At 35.7% G+C, this 13093-nt stretch overlaps 1 long non-coding RNA gene and 1 pseudogene across 6 annotated transcripts in view; both read right to left on the minus strand.

Annotated features, from left to right (window-relative positions):
* The window catches only part of LOC113098293 (uncharacterized), a 58253-nt gene extending 49187 nt beyond the window's left edge, over positions 1–9066 (minus strand). For 5 of the 6 annotated variants that reach the window (XR_003288981.1, XR_003288979.1, XR_003288980.1 and 2 more), the window contains exons 1-8: positions 8962–9066; positions 5736–5784; positions 5492–5606; positions 4924–5002; positions 3495–3531; positions 3325–3393; positions 2000–2059; positions 748–1722 (exon numbers count right to left, since the gene is read on the minus strand). This is a non-coding gene — a long non-coding RNA (uncharacterized LOC113098293). The remainder of the gene's footprint in view (positions 1–747; positions 1723–1999; positions 2060–3324; positions 3394–3494; positions 3532–4923; positions 5003–5491; positions 5607–5735; positions 5785–8961) is intronic. The other variant, XR_003288977.1, reaches the window with a different exon arrangement.
* A 1458-nt stretch (positions 9067–10524) lies between these two features.
* Positions 10525–12071, minus strand: LOC113098303 (protein phosphatase 1 regulatory subunit 3D-like; annotated as a pseudogene).
* Positions 12072–13093: the final 1022 nt, after the last annotated feature.

Consider the following 13093-nt stretch of genomic DNA (forward strand, 5'->3'; position numbering starts at 1 on the left):
ACTTAAAATCTAAATATTCAGTAATGTGCTATATGTTATATAGAGACTTGCCTTATATACGATAAAAAAGCATCAAATGATAAATCACATTTCTCTAAATTGTGCTGCATCATGCTTAGTTGCTCCGCCCAGAGTGAAATCTCATTGGTCTACAATCTAGCTTTACATGGATGTATATCAAATATGTTCTGAATGGCTGGTATTACCACAAGGGATTTTTTTTGTAAGCTGGTACCCTCGCACCATGCCTAGCTGATGCATAAATGTGAACTTTAGCCTAAGAGTGAACTGGACTCAGCTCAACCTGCAGGCGTGGGACAGAGGACAAGGGCGGACTTATAAACTTGCTGATCTTTAGATCAGAGAGGTAATGACAAAGACAAAGATGTATCTACAAGAAAGTAGAATGTACAAGCAGTTGCTTTTGCTAAATGAACACATCAGTAATTCTCTCAAGGCACAATATTATTAGTACATTCAGTGGCCCCTAAAAGTATCTGGACACTTAAGCCACACTTAAAATGACAGAATGTATTGTATTTCAACATAAAATATAAAACCATGTCGGTTGTCAAAGACGGAACGATAAAACAAATAAATTAAGTGTGATTCAGTGCCAGTAATTAACACAATTATTAATGCCCCCTGACATATACATATACATTTTGCAAATAAACATTTTAATTGACAGCCATACATTTATAAAAAAAAATACAAATAACTAATTTAATGCTGTTTAATTCTTACATCTCATCTTCTCAACAGAGGGATCTCGCAGTCCAAGATTCCTGGTCTGCTGGGCGACTCCTGAGCAGATGACGACTTCTTCACTGGAAGATGATCTGGACTAGACTTCTTCTTGCCTTTATCATTCCTCTGATCTCGCAGAATCTTCGCCTTTTTCTGTACATTCTTCTCACTTTGTTGTTTCGCTGTGTCTACAGGGGTTTTCTCTCTCTTTTCTCCTTGTTCTGTGGCTTGAGCTGGGACATTCTGCTGAAGTGTGGCCCAATTGCTTTTTTCTATTAGGAAAAGACGGAGACATAATGATCATCAGGATTTTTATCATTAGTCTGTCTAGACCCTGAAAGTCTTAAAGGATTAGTTCTCTTCCAGAATAAAAACTTCCTGAAAATTTACTCACACCGATGGCATCCAAAATGTTCATGACTTTCTTTCTTCAGTTGCAAAGAAATTAAGTTTTTGAGGATTTTTGATTTTAATAGAAAAGGAAAGATTGTTTTGGAAGACAAGACCCTTATTCCTCGGTTGGGATTGTTTGACGCTGCACTAAAACTGCAATTTGGACCTTAAGTACATTGGGTCCCATTGAAGTCCATTATGTGAAGAAAAACCATGGAATGTTTTTCTCAAAAACCTTAATTTCTTTGTGATTGAAGATGAAGACATAAACATCTCGAATGCCATCATGGAGATTAAATGATCACAACATTTTTATTCTGGAAGTGAATTTATGTGAAACTTTAAATAAAGGCATTTAGAATTAATGATGATCCCAGTGATCTGACTGTGCTGAAAACCACATTCCTTAGGGGGTGGTGCTCTTTCACTTTCTGAAAGGCTGGACTGGTTGTCCGAGTCAGACGACTCTCTGTAGGTTCTGGTCAAGGCTGTAGCTCTTTGAGGTCGTCCTGTGGCTTTCTTATTATTGATGCTTGGCTGCCATTTATTCTCCTGTTCTGAGGTTTTCTTCTGCTTTGTCTATTATTGAACCAATCCAAGAGAAAAGTGAATCATTACTATCAATATTAGTGCAGAAAATAAAATACTGCTAATTCAAAAAAAGTGTAATAAACCTAAGTACAAAGGCATATATAAATTAAAATTTGGTTGCTCTTTAAAAAAAAAAAAAAGAGTTAATTTACTATGTACACACACTCTGATATTATATTATAAAAGTGACAAAAAAAAGCTAAAAAGTGTAGAATATAATCCCTTTAATTCATCCTCTGGGAAATTATGGAGCATTTGTCCTTACCTGCTTTGGCTTGATTTCTTTCACTGGTTGTGGTGAAGGCAAAGGTGTATGGCGACTTAACTGAGAAAAAAAAGGATAAGAGACTTACTGGTACAAGAGGATATGAAAGGGAGAGAAAATAGTTAGCACCCATCATCACTGTTGAGTTAACCTCTGCAGATGACAAATAAGAGACATCTCTAAAATACAGAGACTGATGTAGCATACATGCAGAGTCAGCTGGTGGAAAGATGGGCTTAACCGGCTGCCTGCTGTAGTCGGCCACTTTGGGCTTGGGTTTCCTCATGGCTGGGTTTAACCAGCTAATCTCCATCATGTTGTCTGTGTCCGTATCACTGAACAGGTTTTTGTTCACATTTGCTTTGACAGCCTAGGTTGTAACACAAACAAGCATAAAAATTGAGGCTTCTGAACTGATCTTTAGTCCGGATGACATGGCGTCCCAGTTTTCCAAAAAGAACTTCACATTTTGATTCGTCTGACCACAGAACAGTTTTCAACTTTGCCACAGTCCATTTTAAATGAGCCTTGTCCCAGAGAAAACGCCTGTGCTTCTGGATCATGTTTAGATATGGCTTCTTTTTTGACCTATAGAGTTTTAGCCGGCAACGGCGAATGGCACGGTGGATTGTGTTCACCGACAATGTTCTCTGGTAGTATTCCTGAGCCCATGTTGTGATTTCCATTACAGTAGCATTTCTGTAAGTGATGCAGTGCCGTCTAAGGGCCTGAAGATCACAGGCATCCAGTATGGTTTTCCGGCCTTGACCCTTACGCACAGAGATTGTTCCAGATTTTCTGAATCTTTGGATGATATTATGCACTGTAGACGGTGATAACTTCAAACTCTTTACAATTTTTCTCTGAGAAACTCCTTTCTGATATTGCTTCACAATTTTTCACTGCAGCATTGGGGGAATTGGTGATTTGTGAATAAAATATAAGTTTATGAGATTTGTAAATAATTCCATTTCTTTTTTACTCACAATTTGTACAGTGTCCCAACTTTTTGGGAATCGGGTGTGTATAGTGCATTCACATGTTCACAAATATGCAGGATTTCTTTGGAGAGATTTTAACTGTCAGAATGATTGAACTGAACTCTGCTTTTAGGTTCACTTGTTAAACACATATATTTTTAATATGATAGTGTTTATTTAGTTTGCATTCAGAGCTATTAATGTCCATACCACACTAATGTTATGCCTGCCTTCCGTAAATACAGAAATATCCCTGAGGAGACAGTAAATTCAGTGAAATATAAAAGCAATTTTAAACAAAATATCCCTAGTTATTCAGTGAGTGAAGGGAAAAAAATGCAATACTCAAGCTGCTGGAACTCCTTCTTGGATATGTCATGTGCTTTGTGAAAGCTTGAACTCTTGACTTTTCTTCTGTAACACAATGTGCAGAAAAAAACCCCCATCACATTTTAAACTACAGTAGATGTATTGTTTTGACATTGCAAATGCTTCTTTCTTTCTAAATAACTTACAGTGGAGGATGGACAGCAGCTCTTATTGAGCAGGTTTCTGAAAGTGAAGGTAACACTGTGATTGCATGGGAGGACAGAGGAAAATGTGGGCAATGAATGAAAGGTAAGTCTGTGTCGACTGTTTATACAGTAGATGCAATATTAAACTAGGCAACGGGTTCATGGTATGATGCTTTGCAGGACTCTTATAATGACTTGATGTCATATTCACCATAACATCTGCAGCACGTGCCATCTTCAGAACATCAACAAAAAACACAGTTCTATATAATAAACCGTGCTTTGTTTTCTTTTATTTACAGGCCAGTAAATAACTGTATTTTAATAACAGCATAGTAGAGATAGAACAGATAATCATGGGGAGAAAGGAATGAAATTGGGACATCCCCTGTGAAAAAGAAGTACTCTTTAGCATACTTAAAAAGAAAGGAGTGATTATTAGTGAAATAATGCATTAAAAAAAATACTAAGAATATATATATATATATATATATATATATATATATATATATATATATATATATATATATATATATATATATAAACTAAAAAAGTGAATTGAATGTAATGTTTTCTAACACTTAATTGTGTTATTTCTAATAAAATAAATATTTGTTGAGCTTTGGAGTGCTTTTTTTTTACCCAATTAAGTAGGCCTTAAGTACTTCTTGATATGTAATTCCATAATTACTTTAAAATATGGTTCAAAATATAACATTGAATGAACTGACAAGCATTTTAACTAATTTCTATTGAAACTGGCACGTCATATATTTAAAAATATTTGTAATTATACATTTGTAACAATGAAGCAATTTAGTTATATATTAACTATCAAATAGTTAAAAAAGTAAAATTATAATCAAGTCTTTACAAGTAATTAAGCATGTTCGTTAACATGTCAAAAGAAGTGCACTTTACAGCAGATAACTTTCGATTTTACATTTTTACAAATGGTCACTTATTTAAAAAGTGTAATGTTTATTAAGAGACCTAGTCATGAGTGCACTCTATTTAAATACTCTCAACACGCTATTTATTATAAGTTCTGAAGTACACTACAAGTGCAATTAAGCACACTTCTTTTTCACAAAGCAAAGTCTGATTCAAAACTGCATCAGCCACATACTCTCCTAGTGCTACATCTCAATATGCCTAGAACAAATTGACTCCAAGTTCAAGTAATAGTAATGCCTGCCTTTGCAAACACTAATATTTGCTCTTCTTTATAACATTAAGACATCTATTCCTACTTAGAGTCTCACATTTTCATGGTCAGATGCGTCACCCTGAACTTCACTACTCTTCCTTCTCTGTTGTGCAGGTCTAGCATCAATGGACTTCACTGATTTCTCTACAATTCATTTCTGTTGACCTGCAGTCCTGGGCTCCAGTGAGGAGCCTCTCTGGTCTGTATGGCCATCTGTACCTTGCTGTGTGTGCAGCTGCTTCTGGGTCAGGGCACTGTGCCGGGGAAAGACTCTGAGGAGGGGGATGAGAACTACCATCTGGAGATAATTACACAGAAAGCCAGGTTACACAAAGCCACCTGATTCATATAGTGACATCATATCAGGAACAGTGTTTCCTATAAAATACTGGTTTTGAAGTAGGAACATTCAGGGTAAATTCAGTAAACAATCACATAGATTTGCTGAGTAATTAATTAGACTGATTCAGCTTTAAAAGATTCAGGATCTAATGAACTGACTCATTCTTGCCTCCCTGTATAGTAGTGCAAAAAAGGGATGGAGGAGTAATAATGAGGCTTAATTATTATATTTTATTATGTGAGAATGAGACTGCACAGTCAAAAGTGACATGAGACTAGCACAGATATGTAGGAAATAGGTTCAAACAGTCAATTATAGTATAGGGGTCATAATACAACAACAACAACAACAACAACAAAAACCACAGAATGTAGTGATTGACCAATCACAGTTAAGTTTTCAGGAGTCATGTATTGTAGTTTAATATCTCTGCCGATAACTCACCTGATATAGTGTTGTTTTAAGAGTAGTCTTTTTGCCAAGTCAGCAGTGATCCAGATACCCAGATTTTCCTTTTACTAGACTTCAAGCTCCAGGGAGCTGCTGAACTGATCAGTTACTCATAAAACATAGACAAACAAGCAAACATTATGTTGTGAGCACTGAGCAGACAGAATCATCTCTACAATGGACACAATGTAAAACAGGTGAGAAACTGTACATGAAATGTCAGTAAAAAAACACTCACTATGAGCTTCTCTTTCTCACTGGTTGGGAGTCTGGGACAATCCTGTCATCTTGTACACAAATAAATAAAATAAAGTTAAAATCATTCAAATATGTTCACATCAGCAATGGCATTTCCTTAGTATGCTTCATAACATACAAGGGCTCGACATTAAGCTTCGACATGAGCTTTTCCTTGTCAATTGTCCAAGTAAAAAAGTTACTTGTCAGGGGGAAAAAGTGTTTTTTGGTCATTTTTTTGGCACAAATGTCATTTATTCTGAAGCAGTCGCATCGGTGCTCTATCAGGTATAACTTTAATCAGCATATTTTTGACCTTTGTCTTAAATTGATTGCTTTTTAACTATTTAACTTTATGAAGGACAATATTTAAACTGATTAAATGTACATGCATCCATTTACCTCTTACATTTACATTCAATTCTTACATTTGATCAACAAATTAAGTTAGAATTATAAGACACTATATGGTTATTACTATTCAAATTAAGTCGGTATCAACAAACTCCATCTGTCCAGAGGAAACACAGAAGCTGCATCTAAGGTGCAATTTAGATGTATTCACTCAGACTTTTTAATGAAGATAGGTACCATAAATTCATTTACTCAAAATTGCAAATGCATAAATAATATTATTAGATTAAAGTTTTACTTTTTTTTTACATACAAATTTGAAAAGTTGGTAAAATGCAATGACACTTTCAAACATGAAATTAAACCCCCAGTAGGTGGTGGCAAGTCACTGTCTTAATGAATGAATCATTGATTTAAACAATTCGTAGAAAAGGCTGATTCATTAAATAAATGAAGCAAGTAACTGTTTTTATAAATGGCTCACTGAAACAATGACTCATTCAAAAACACTGAATCATTTAGTAACTAAAGACTATTGTGTGTTGCTCGGAGATGAAATGGATCAAAACCTTTCTTCAATGCTGTCCTAAAACCAAAATAGACAGCATTAGTCCTATTTTGCAAACCTTCTTTGCAAGTTTGAAACCCTCACAAGACACTTTCCATACGAAATAGCAAGAGATTAACACCTTTATTTTTCAACCCCCACAAGCTAAACAGAACTACCACCCATGTCATGCTACTAGTTGAAATGCTGTCTGCACTCACAGCAGCCCTACACTTTCTATTCATTATTTTCTTGCAGCCCATATTATTATTTTCACAAGACCATAATAAAAAAAAAATTGATAATTCATCTTTTTTTTTTTTTTAAGAAAATCATTGTTATTTGTGTACATAGACTTTCGAGGAAGGCTTTAAGACCAAGTGGAATCCTCAGCAGCATCATTCCACCGTTCCCATGGCTCTCGGCCCCGCTCGTCATATACCCCCATCGCCCCTCGCAGGCCGGGGGTACCCTCGAGACTGCGCTCATACTATCAGTCACAGGTTTTTGGTTTTTTTCAGTATATTAAAATAAAGAAAATAGGGGGTTTAATCTGATTAATCGAAAATCGGCCAACTAATCGATTATCAGAATAATCATTAGCTTTAGCCCTAGTCTTCATATCGCCTTTGTGGCTGATAAGAGAAAATCAGTAAAATAATAACATGCACTACAAAACATCTCCATGATTAACCTGTTTTCAAGCTTCCTGATTTTTAATTTCTGGTTGACTTGCAAAAAGGGCAGTGTGAAAACGAACCACACTAAACAAAATAAATTTAAAAAATGTTTGGTCCGGACCAAATCAAGTGAACTAGGGGAATTTCCTGGTGTGAATAGACCCTAAGTATACTCATGACAATGTATTTTAACACTAACCTTCACCTCTGAGGATTTGCCTGGCCACTGCATTCCTTATAAAAACCCAAAACACTGAATATTTAAAATACAAGCATATTCACACCCCTACATGTACTTTCCAGATTAAATGTATCTATAGGTGCAAGAAGGGGACTTTTAAATGTATGGTTAAATTCTTAAGGCAAAGGAGAGTGATAATGCACCATCATTCAACATACATCATAGGTGACGCCTCCAGAGTTGACAAGAGCTTCTTTTTCTTTTTCAGCTTCATTGGAATCTTTTCCAGAATAGCATTTGAAGTTCCTTGCTGCCTGTCAATAAGAGTAAATAATAATCCTTCATACATCCCAGGGCTCAACATTAACGCTTGTCCGCTTGCGCGGGACAAGTGGATTTTGTGAAGGGGCAAGTGAAAGAAAATTTTACTTGACTGACCGGACAAGTAACCAAATTTGTTATAATAAACAGACAATAACTTGGGCAGCACCGAAACTTTGGCGAGAATGATTCTGATTTTATTACTTTCCGTGTAAACGGTGACTAATAACGGACAATGTATTATTGACAGTATCAGAGTCTTCGCCATTTGAATGAATTGGTTGAATTAAATTACCACCTACTGGTAATTTAATATCATATTTAAAAGTATCAGTGTATTTTTCCAACACTTCATATATGTCAAAAAAAGTTAAACATTAATTTAATAACATTATTTATGCATTTGGACAGATGGAGTTTGTTGATACTGATTTCATTTGAATAGTAACAATCATAAAGTGTCTTATTTTTTACTTATACTTAATGTATTGATCACATGTAAGAATCTGACGTACATTTAATCAGTTTAGGAAAATATTGTCCTTCATAAAGTAAAAAAATGTAACAGCAATCAATTTAAGCCAGATATATATAAAAAATGTGCTGATTAAAGTAATACCTGATTAAGCACTGATAAGATTGCTTCAGAATAATTTACATTTGTGCCAAAAAACAAACAAAAAACACTTTTTCCCCCTGGACAAGTAACTTTTCCACTCGGACAAGTGAATGATTGATTTACTTGTCCGAAAGGACAAGCTCACGTCAAAGCTTAATGTCGAGCCCTGAGTCCTGTAATTCAGTGTTCTATTTCTGGAAAAGTCTGGGTAAGCACAGATCAAGTGACATGTAATTACTAATTTTTGGATTACTTCCATGCATACTGATGGTGTAACTTCGTACCTGAGGGAATACACAGGTTTTTTGCACTTTTTTGATTGTGTACTCTTTGCCTTGCATTTACATCTGCCAATTCAGATAGCACCAATAGGTGGTGACATTTGAGTGCTGCCAATAGGTATGTTTACATCCAATCCAGTCTGATTTCAGATTCTGAAATCTGTTTATATGAACCAGTGTTTACATCAAACATAGCAAATGGTTGTTGCATTTCAATTTACCCCAAAAATGTGCCATTACAAACCATCAGTATATTAAAGAAGCCTTCAGCCAGCTTTATCGTAGCCTCATTTCTTGATGACCATTCCTTCGCCCACATCTTTCTGGCCTTCTCGAACCACTGCACCATGTAAACATACATTTGAAGCAAAAAAAAATTATTCTCCTTCACCAAAACAGACATAGAGAGAACAGAAACATTGAATATACACTTATCTTTTTGACAAATCCCTGGGCAATCATTACAGATATTCCTCCACCACCTGGAAACACAAGCATCTCACCATATTTTTGTTAAACAGTAAGCACCAGACAAGCATTGTCCACATTTCCGAGATCAATTTCCTGCAAGAACATATAATCAAAGACACTACATATAAATCCAGTGAAGAGGTTTATTCAGTTAAGTCATGCATGCAATGTCAAATACATAACTAACCCTGATGAAAAGCTTATCCAGCTTGTTCATGAATTGTCTGGGACATTTTATTGTGGTTTCCTCCTCGCTTTAATTTTGTACGACTTTTTCTAGATCTTGAAAAATGTTGTGTTTGAAAGCCACATCCACGACTTGTTTTAGATGCTGAAGGCATTAAATATGAGCTCATAAACATGAATCTTATAAGATGCAGATAATTCAAGGAAAACAGGAAAGAGAGGACTCATATGCATTTAAATGTTAGTCCCCATATTTCTCTGAATTTAATTAAAATAAATTAAAGTAACAAAACGATGTTTATGCAATGTATTAAGTTCATCAAATTCAATATATTAACTTGCTCAAATTATGCTGTTAGTGGATTAGTAAATTTAGTTAATAAGGCTCTAAACTAACGTTACAGCATAGAAAGCAAAATTACTGTTGCACAAAATAACAGACATAACCATACAAATGAATGTTGAAGGCGATCATATTTCATTTAATTATTATATTAAATCGTATCTATGGCTAAGTGCTAAGTGTTCAGATCTTACCTCAGATTATGACAGACGCAAAATTATATTATTAACAAATAATGAGAAATTAACGACGCTAAGATACAAGCACGAGACGGAAATGGTCAACTTTCTCTCAAAATAATTTGTCAAAGAGAGATTAGCTTCGTTTTTGACGGTTTAAATGGGGTGTGGTTTGATAATGCGGGAAAAAAGATGACGTGTGCGTGCTTGAGCAAAAATCGATGCTGGCTACGTCTGACTGGAGAAAAATTTTCTTTTAATGTTTTAATTTTATTTGTAATATATTTTCTCTCTATCTCTCCTGAATTGTAATTGCTGTGTATAGTTTGCCCATCCTTGAACCTTGAACTTGCACTTTTCCTTGGCATATTTTTTTTTTCCACTTTTGTATTCCGTATCAGCAAGTGTATATTTTTATTAATAATAATAATAAAAGTCAGATCTGTTCAGTGAATCGATTGAACCGCTTCTCAATTAACAATACACAGTGTAAAAAAGCATTTCTTCAATACCAAAAAGTCACAGATCTTACAAAATAAAACGCACTGGAAATATTTTAATGATTTGTGCATTATGAAAATTAACCATGGCTTTATTACAAATAAAAACAAAAGACGATTATTGTAGTTAATCATGGCCATGACTACACTTTTATTCCATATGGGTACACATTTGAGACAGCAGTCGGTATAATAAACAGAATTTTATTAAAACATGCAAGACATGACTTTTACAAAAAACTGTCACCTCTGCAACACTTTATACAGAGCAATTTCTGTGTTAACAGTAATATGGCTTTATTGGAAGGCTTTATGTGAATGACAATGCGATGCAAAAAAGAATGGCTGAATATTTTTTATCAGTTCTTTAATGCAAGTGGGATTACCCATCCTTAGTTACTTGTATCAACATCTGTGTCTACAATATCCACAAGTATTATGAAAATTACCATACTGACAATAGGTAAGTGCAAGTAAGTGCAAACTTGAAATGTTACAAATATATAGTAAAGGCACTTTTTAAAACTACAATACGTTTTCAAATCAACCCAGAGTAATACTGTCAGTCCAGTTAAACAGTCAGCACTTAAAGTAAAAAATCCCATATTTCATATTGCTTCAAGTTATTATTTACAAATTAATTATCAAGACATTCAGAAGGTTAGCACTGTATATCATATAGTGAAAATGCTGGTGGTTGCAAGCAAAATATAAAAGTGAAACTTAGTGAAAAATAGTTTGATCTAACTCTCTGTGTCTTCAGATAAAGTGTATCACGCTGTCTTCACATTCCTTTGGCACAGGCAGGTTATAACTGTTACAGGTTAACTTGTAATTATGCCCACCATTGTTATCCCAAAACTGCATGCCCATTACTTTATAACAAACGGCAAACTCCAGCACTGCTCCAGGGTGAAGGATATATGGAGGAGCGGGTAGATTAAATTGAAAAGTGTCACAGCAGGGCCCATTTGAAATGGATGTGCTTGCAACCCAGTAAGCTTTGGTTTCTGAGAAACTCTTCCAGCTTGTAAAAGAGTAGCGCACACTCACTTCCTTCTCAAATGCCAAGTTTACAACTTGAACTATGCCTATTATGCCAGGCTCATAGCACAATACCCGCTCCAGACACACTTGTTGGCAATGCAGACGCTCGGTGTAGTATGTACAGTCACCTGGCTGGACTGAGAACATGGGTTTCAGGTAAGAAAGGGAAATCTCCATCCCCTTACTTTTTTTGGCTAACTCTGCGCTCACTAACAGTCGAAAGAGAACATGCTCTGGAACAAACGGGTCCTCTTTTAAAAACCTTGACAGTTTCTAGTTCCAACCCCAAAGAGTCCACAAACCGGACTCTGGGTCGGCACCTGAACACCCTTTTCTCTGATGGAGATGGAAAGGAGTGTGTGCGCCTCTGGATGATGGATTTGATGATTGGTTCACATGACAGACTGCGACCTGCTGTTGCCCATGGGGTAGTCTTCGGGCTTGGTAGACAAATTTGATCTGCCCTCTTTCCAGTGTCTGTTTTTGATTGGGACATGTCTTGCAAAATCCTGCAATGTCTTCTGATACTGTTGAAAAAAATATGTCAGCGTTCGTCTCTTCAAAGGGGTGTTTCTTTTTTGCAACATCCTAAAGACCAGGCCATGTTTACTGGAAAGTGGTACCACACAAGAACTGAAAAAGAGAAAACATTATTGGTTATGCATTTTTGTAAATATTTTAGAGTTTTAACGTTCTAGTAAGCAATATCAGGTAATATTGTGCAGATGTGCAAATAGGTTCACTGGCTATTCCAATCTCAGCTGGTCAGCTGAACACTTCCAGGCAAAGTAATGGCAACTTAGCCTACATTTAATGTCTTTCAAAATGCACACCGTGAGTACAAACATTTATTAGTCAATGACCTCGCCTCTATACCAAACTAAAAGGAAGAAGTTCAAGTTCGCGTTTTATTGCCTCACCAGGAAAATCCAACGTGTATCAGTTTACTACGCATCTGAAGATCATCCGTTGCTATTGTTATAAACTAGTCATTTAATGACCAACACGACCAACACTGTTTAAAAGAGAATTATACTACTTGACACAACACACATACGACGCATTTCAAGCAAACTGCGCAGTAAAGCCAGGGGCGTGATATTAAACAAAGGGGGCGTGGCTCGGGAAGTGTTGTTGGTCGCACGGTTGCCATATCTTCCTATTATAACTGCTTTATTGTTGAATCACTTACAGACAGTCGCAGGCTGTTGTTTTTGGACGTACGTCCACAATCCATGCACTATTTATAAGGTGCTTGCGGTCTTTTCTCTTGACTTCTTGTCTATTTATTATGTATTTCTTGTATTTTTAAGTGTTCAAGTTTGCATCAAGACTGCATGTGTGTAGAAGTTTTGTTTACCTGAAGGGACACTCTTACAACAAATGAACTTGTCTGTTCAGTAGTGCCTATATAACACACAATATAACAGGTGCTTCTACGTCTGTGCTAAAAAGCAGTAATTTTTTTTTATAAAACATAAACATGCGAATATCCCTCTCTCTCTCTCTCTCTCTCTCTCTCACTCTCCTTGTGTGTGTGTGTTTATTTATTTATTTTTTGAACTTTCAAAATTACAGAATTAATCCTTTTGAGGCCAGCCTAAAAGGACGCTCATGTATGTGTATATGTGTGTGTGTGTGTGTGTGTGT

Source organism: Carassius auratus, unplaced genomic scaffold, assembly GCF_003368295.1.
Source record: "Carassius auratus strain Wakin unplaced genomic scaffold, ASM336829v1 scaf_tig00216504, whole genome shotgun sequence".
Lineage (NCBI taxonomy): Eukaryota > Metazoa > Chordata > Actinopteri > Cypriniformes > Cyprinidae > Carassius > Carassius auratus.